The 7,937-nt window shown below is 36.6% G+C and overlaps 1 protein-coding gene across 1 annotated transcript in view; it reads left to right on the top strand.

The window, feature by feature from the left end:
- Positions 1–7,937, top strand: part of CUNH10orf67 (chromosome unknown C10orf67 homolog) — a 232,764-nt gene that overhangs the window by 133,695 nt on the left and 91,132 nt on the right. The window lies entirely within an intron of this gene.

Genomic DNA, 7,937 nt, shown 5'->3' with positions numbered 1-7,937 from the left:
TTTGGTTTTGGTGGCGCAGTGCCTAAGGCATTTGACTGCTAACCAGAAGGTTGGCGATTCAAACCCCCCAGCCACTCTGTGGAAGGAAGACTGGGCAATCAACTTCTGTAAAGATTTACTGCCTCGGAAACCCAAAGAGGGTTGCTGTGAGTCAGAATTGGCTTTATGGCAGTGAGTTTGGTTTGGTTTTGAGGTAGTTGTTTTAATGAGCCCCAGTGGTGTAGTTGTTAAGGCTTTTGGCTGCTAACCAAAAGGTTGGTGGTTTGAACCCACCAGCTGCTTGGGAGAAAGATGAGGCTGTCTGCTTCATAAAGATTTACAGCCTTGGGAACCCATTGGGGGTCACTATGAGTCAGAATCAACTCAATGGAAATGAGTTTGGTTTTAGGTGGTTTCTTTAACTTTGTCACTAAACCTTAAAAACAAGTTGCCATCCAGTCATCTCTGACTCATGGCAACTCCATGTGGGTCAGAGTAGAACTGTGCTCTATGGGATTATCAATGGCTGATTTTCCAAAATTAGATCACCAGACCTTTCAGACATCTGGATGGACTTGAACCTCCAAACTTTAGCAGTTATCAGCTGAGCACATTAACTATTTGCACCACCCAGGGACACCCACTAAACTTTAGGGGATTTCTAATGAACAAAATAGAGAAGGTACATTCTAATCACTTTCTAGAATGTGTAATTTCTAACCAATTATTACCAAATAGTTGTCAAAGTCTTATTGAAGATTCCCTGAAGAATATTGCAGATATACAGCCCATTGACTCATATAGATATTCTAAAATCAACAACTGGATTAAATTACACTATCAAACACATGCATGCATGAATTATATGCTATTGCTCCTTTTATTCACCCTCCCCCAAAATAATCACAATTGTTTTTACTCCACCTCGGGTGGTACCATTTGTCTACATGTGTTCAGAAGTAGCTCTGATGCTCAACTCACTGTTGTCTTATTGTGGATACTGCTTAAGTATCGCTCACTACATTGCATAGTACTCAACCTTTATAATATGACTGTGAAGAACATTCTTTTACAATTAGTTATGAGAACAGTTGTCTTTCTCTAAGTAATTAATTACTCCTGTGGGCACTGTGAATTGTGTAACAAGTCAAGGTTCCTTTTCTATGGTGAGTTTTAGAGAGCTTAGAACCCATAGAGTGATACATGTGGCTAATGTATACCACTTCATAGAAAGAGCCTCTCCATTTGCACATTTTGATCACCCAAATTGTAGTCTCTTGACTTATTTCTACATGGTCTGTGATCTTCCCCTTCTCCCATAGGAGGCACAATCTATATTGTTAACACTTATGACATGGAGGAGCAAAGCAGGATCGTATTTTGTGTGTGTGTGTCCTTGCTCCAAATGGAAGAAAGGAAAGGGATAGGCCTACTCACCAAGTGGACAGGTCACCTTCCATGTCCAACAAGAGACTGAGGGAATAGATAGGGAGATACTTGGGTTGTTATGCTAGAGGACATTGTGCCACTTCAAAGGAAGCAGGAAGACTTGAGGAAAAAATTTACCACTTAAAGACATTTGACATTTCTGTTTTACAGAAGGTTCTAGAAGGAAGATTTCTGAAAGTCAGATCCTAAGAAGTATTTTTCTTGCCCTCCATAAGCTGGCCTGAGTGTACCTGACTGTCTGCTGACCTGGATGGGGGGACCAGCGGTACCAATGGACCATGGTTTCCAGTCCAAGTCAAAGCCTCACTCAGTGAGCCCTGGAGCCGAGGCAGCATCTTGCTCCAGAAGGCTGAGTCAAGGCACATGAAACCAGGTCATGTGAAGGGGTCTGTGGTCTGAGACTCTTCAGTGTCTACCATGAGGGCTGCAGAGTAGGGTCAGTGATTGGGGCAGAGCAGCTGAGCCTCTGACCCAGAACTCCCAGCAGCAGGGGAGAGCTAAGCAGTAGAAGGAGGCCAGGCCTACTAGCAAGCCCATGGCTGTAACTAGGTCTTAGAAACTGCAGTGTCCTCATTTTATAGATGAAAACTGACTTCCAAAGTCCCAACCATGAATGGCAAACACTTCCTGTTCTAACCAAACAAAAATGCACCATAAAGGAGACACAAAGGCAGGTTTAGGATCTCTCAGAAGGTGTCACTTAAATAGGCTTTTCTATTAATGTAACTATCTTTCCTTCTGACTTTAGTAATTGTTTTCCTGATATTTCCAAAGCTTAACAGTACAGTACCTTTTGCCAGCTGGGGAGACTTACAAGTTAATGTGTAACGATAAGTAAAAATTGGTCAGTGGGAGAAGGGAGATGAAGTAAAATGGTGTGTATGTACATCTTTGTATTAAACAACTCAATTGTAAAGTAAAACATATTTTTATAGTTCACCGTTATGATAATATGCATTTTTATTGTTACTAATAATCCTGTTATAAGTGTTTCCTTATATCACCTTTCCTATGTGATATATTTTTCACTATAGATTAACTCTGTGTATACTCACTTCATAGGTATAATTTCCTTGTTTCTTTCTTTGAAATATTTCACTATAGTGAGGTAGCTGGATGTCTAAAAATTGTCTTTAAAAGGTTTTGCAATATTGACCCCATGTAAATGACCAAAGGGAGAGCTTGGAGCAGGAACTTTTTCATCAGTCATTTCACTGATCTAATTAATCATACTTATTTTTTGAAATCTGTGTCACTTGGTGGGAACAGCCCATGTGCTGCCCACAGCACAGCACACAGTGATAAACCAAGTGTTTAGCCAGTCTGAAAGAAATGATATGAGCATTGCTGTCTGATTTCTACTTATGAAAGGTTTCACAACATCAAATTGATATTTGTACAGTGTTTTGTGCAAAGTTTATTTTTTGATATCTGTCAAACATTTCAAATACTAAGGTTTCACATAACAAGGTTAAGCTGGATTCCCAGGTTTATTTTTGTTGTTGTTGTTGTTGTTTTGATCAGAATAATTAGTTCATTAAGGTTACACCCAGTAAATGCTTCCCTGGAAGTCTTTTGGGCTTCCACAGAATAATCAGGTCTATGCTGATGGAACATATGGTGTGTGCTTAGATCTGCAGGAAGCATTTGGGCTCTTCTGTGTGGGAAATGGGACGTGGGTACAAAGCTAATAGTGTTCCCATTCTTAGAGTTCTCTCAATACAAAGGTGTACAGCATAAAGGACTTTAATAAAAACTCTAGAATGTTAGATTAAAGATTTTTTGTAACAGTTTTGTAATTGTGACCACAGTCACCTTGCAAGTTGGAAAAATTTTTAAATATAGGGTAAATGGGTCAAGGAAAAATGTTTTAGACCCTCAAAAATTTATCATCCTTTTCTTGTATAACCCTTTTATTTGATTAAATTACATATAAAGTTTAAAATAAACTCTTAGAGAAGAAAATAATATAATTTTTCAATTATTATAGTTTTAAAAATACATTTTATTGAAATATAATTTATGTACAGTGAAATACACAAAACTAAAGTGACATGGGTCAATGCATTTTTTTTTTTCAATGTTCCCTACCCTTCCCTCCCCTCCCCTCCTACCCCTAAAAGCCAACAAAGAAAGTTTTGTTATGGAAAGCTTTCTTTGACTTTTTACAATAATGAACTAATACTATATTTGTCCTGTGATTGACTTATTTCACTCGGCATAATTCCTGCAAGACCATCCATGTTATGCAGTGTTTTGCAGATTCTATATTATTCTTTAGTGTTGCATAGCATTCCATTGTGTACCATGGTTTGTTTATCCATTCTTCTGTTGATGGGCAGGTAGATTGTTTCCATCTTTTTGCTATTGTAAATAGTGCTGTGATGAACATGGGTGTGCGTATATCTATTCATGTCCTGCCTCTCACTTCTTTATGATGTATACCTAGTGATGGGATTGCTGGGTCAAATGGTATTTCTAATTCCAGCTTTTTAAGGAATCACCATACTGCTTTCCACAATGGTTGCATCATTTTACAGTCCCACTAGCAGTGTATGAGAGTCCAAGTCTCTCCACATCCTCGCCAGCATTTATTTTCTGTCTTGTTAAACTTTGCTGTTAGTGCTAGGGCAAGATGGTATCTCATTGTTGTTTTGATTTGCATCTCTCTGATGGCTAATGATCATGAGCATTTGTTCATGTATTTGCTGGCTACCTGAATATCTTCTTTGATGAAGTGTCTATTCATGTCTTCTGCCCATTTTTTAACTGGATTGTTAATTCTTTTGTTGTTGAGGTATTGGAGTTTTCTATAAATTTGAGAAATAAGTTCCTTGTCAGATATGTTGTTGCTGAGTATTTTTTCCCAATCTGTCGGTTCTCTTGTGACTCTTTTGGAGAAGTCTTTGGAGGCACATAAAAATTTAATTTTTAGATGGTCCATTCATCTAGTTTATCTTCAGCTGTTTGTGCATTTTGGGTTATCCTTAACAGTCTATTTGTGCCATAAATGAGGGCCCCTTAACTTGACCCTATTTTTTCCTTGAGGACCTTTATAGTTTTAGGTTTCATATTTAAATCTTTGTGTATGGTGTGAGGTACAGATCTTGTTTCATTTTTCTGCAAATGAATATCCAGTTTTGCCAGCACCATTTGTTAAAGAGACCATCCCTTCCCCATTTAATGGATTTCAGCCCTTTGTTAAAAATCAGCTGACCATGGGTCAATGCATCTATTTCTCAGTTCTCAATTCTGTTCCACTGGTCTATTTGTCTGTTATTGTACCAGTACAAGGCTATTTTGACTACTGTGCCTATATAGTAGGTTTTGAGATCCAGGAGTGTGAAACCTCCTACTTTGTTCTTCTTCAATACTGCTTTGCTTATTCGAGGTTTCTTTCCTTTCCATATAAAATTAGTGATTGTTTTTTCCATATATGTAAAGAATGCTGATGTGATCTGGATTAGGATTGCACTGAATGTATAGATTGCTTTGGGTAGAATTGACATTTTCACCATGTTCAATCTTCCTATCCACGAGCATGGTATGTTCTTCCATTAGCTCTCTTACGGTTTCTTGGAGTAGTGATTTGTGGTTTTCTTAGTATAGGTCTTTTGTCCCTAGTGAGATTTATTCCCAAATATTTTATCTTTTTGGTAACTATTGTCAATGATATTGATTTCCTTATTTCCATTTCAGCAATCTCTTTGCTGGTGCAGAGGAATCCAACTGATTTTTGGATGTTGTTCTTGTATCCTGCCATTATGCTAAATCTCTCAATTAGTTCCAATAGTTTTTTTGCTGAGTCTATTGGGTTTTCTATGTATAGGATCATATCATGAGTAAATAGGGATAGTTTGACTTCATCCTTACCAATTTAGATTCCTCTGATTTTCCTTTCTTGCCTTATTGCCCTAGCTAGGACTTCCAATACAATGTTGAATAGAGTGGTGATAGAGGACATCCTTGTATGATTCCTATTTGCAAGGGGAATGGTTTCAGTCTCCATTGAGAATAATGCTGGCTATTGGTTTTACGTATATGCCCTTTATTATGTTGAGGAATTTCTCTTCTATTCCTATTTTGCTGAGAGTTTTGATCAGGAATGGGTGTGGGAGTTTATCAAATGCCTTTTCTGCCTCAATTGATATGATCATGTAGTTCTTTTCCTTTGTTTTATTTATGTGATGGATGATGTTGATTGTTTTTCTAATGTTGAACACCAATTGGTCAAAATGTATTATTATTATTTTTTTTAATATGTTGTTGGAGTCTGTTGGCTAGGATGTTGTTGAAGATTTTTGCATCATATTCATGAGGGATATTGGTCTATAGTTTTCCTTTTGAGTGATGTCTTTGCCTGGTTTTGGTATTAAGGTTATGCTTGCTTCATAAAATGAATTTGGGAGAATTCCATCCTTTTCTATGTTCTGGAATAGTTTGAATAGGATTGGTGTCAGTTCTTCTCTGAACGTTAGGTAGAATTCACCAGTGAAACTGTCTGGGCCAGGGCTTTTTTTGGTAATTTTTTTATGACCTGTTCAATTTCTTCTTTTGTTATGGGTCTGTTTAAATTTTCCACCTCAGCCTCTGTTAGTTTAGGTAAGTAGTATGTTTCTAGAAATCTGTCCATTTCTTCTATGTTTTTCTAATTTGTTGGAGTATAGGTCTTCATAGTATCCTGAAATTATCCTATTAATTTCTCTTGGTTCTGTTGTGGTGTCACCCAAGTCATTTCTTATTCATGTTACTTGTATTCTCTCCCTATTTTCCTTTGTTAAATTTGCCAGTGGTTTGTCAATTTTATTAATCTTTTCAAAGTACCAACTTCTTCTAGTCTTGTTGATTTTTTTCTTTTGTCTTTCTATTTTCTGTTGCATTTATTTCTGCTCAAATCTTTATGATTTCTTTTATTCTGGTGACTGTAGGGTTTTTTTGCTGCTCTTTTTCTAATTGTTGGAGATGTTAAGGTTTTGATTTTGACTCTTTCTTCTTTTTTGTTGTTTGCATTTATTGCTATAAATTGGCCTCTGATCACTGCTTTAGCTGTGTCCCAAAGATTTTGGTATGTTGTGTTTTCATTCTTGTTTGATTCAAGGAACTTTTTAATTTCATTTTTATTTCTTCTCTAACCCAGTCATTCTTGAGGAGGGTGTTGTTCAGTTTCCATGTATTTGCTCTTTTTCCATTGATCCTCCAATTGTTGATTTCTAATTTTACAACATTGTTATCTGAGAAGATGCTTTGCAATATTTCAATGTTTTTAAATTTATTGAGGCTTGCTTTGTGGCCTAACATATGGTCTATCCTGCAGAATGTTCATGTGCACCAGAAAAGAATGTATATTGTATTGTTTTTGGGTGAAGTGCTCTGTAGATGTCTATAACATCAAGTTGGTGGAATGTATTATTTAGTTCTTCTGTGTCTTTGTTGAGTTTCTTTCCAGTTGTTCTTTCTGTAATTGATTAAAGTCTCCTACTATGACTGTAGGAGCTCTGGTAGCATAGTGCCCAAGGCATTTGACTGCTAACAAGGAGACTAGCGATTCAAACCTACTAGCCACTCCTTGGAAGGAAGACTGGGCAATCTACTTCCATAGAGATACCACCTCAGAAACCCAAGGAGGGATCGCTAAGAGTTGGATCTGACTCAATGACTCAATGAGTCTGGTTTTGGGATTTTTGTTTTTGTTTTTGTTTTTATGACTGTGGAGTCATCTATTTGTCTTTTCAGTTCTTTTAGAGTCTAGTTTATGTATTTTGGGTCTCTTTCATTGTGTGCATAAATATTATTGTTATGTCCTATTGTTCAATCAATCATTTAATCCTTATAAAATGTCCTTCCTTGTCTTTTATGGTGGTTTTTGTCTTAAAGTCAATTTTATCAGAAATTAATATTGCCACTCTTGCTCTTTAATAGTTACCATTTGCTTGATATGTCTTTTTCCAACCTTGAGTTTTAGTCTATTTTTGTCTTTGTCTCTTAGGTGTGTCTCTTGTAGGCAGCATATTGATGAGATACATTTTCTTATCCAGTCTACAACTCTCTGTCTCTTGAGTGGTGCATTTAATCCATTTACATTCAGTGTAATTATTGACAAGTATGAATTTGTTGCTGTCATTTTGTTATGTGCTTTTTCGTGGTGTTGCTGATTTCTTTGTTCCATATGATTTTCTGTGCTGGGCTCATTTTGTTTATGAATATGTTATCACTTCCTTCATTGCTGTCATTTTAGTATTTGCTAAAGATTTGTGCTGATCCTCTTTTTTATTTTGATGTGAATGTTTATCATTTTTCTTTGAAGTTAACCGGTGATTTATGGTTTTCTTCCCAAGTTTAGAACAGTCTGTTCTATCTTGCAGTTGTCTTGATTTCCCTACCACTTAAAAGTTCTGTAACTACACAGTTTTTTCCCTCTTTCTGGTTTGTAGTTGTCCTCATTTGTCAATTGATGTCTCTGGTTCCCTGTTTACAATCTTGTAGGCTTATTTACTTTGGATACTTCCATA

This window comes from Orycteropus afer, unplaced genomic scaffold (genome assembly GCF_000298275.1).
Source record: "Orycteropus afer afer isolate SDZICR_OR568_19922 unplaced genomic scaffold, OryAfe1.0 scaffold00035, whole genome shotgun sequence".
Classification (NCBI taxonomy): domain Eukaryota; kingdom Metazoa; phylum Chordata; class Mammalia; order Tubulidentata; family Orycteropodidae; genus Orycteropus; species Orycteropus afer.
This window is presented reverse-complemented; position numbering and strand designations above follow the sequence as displayed.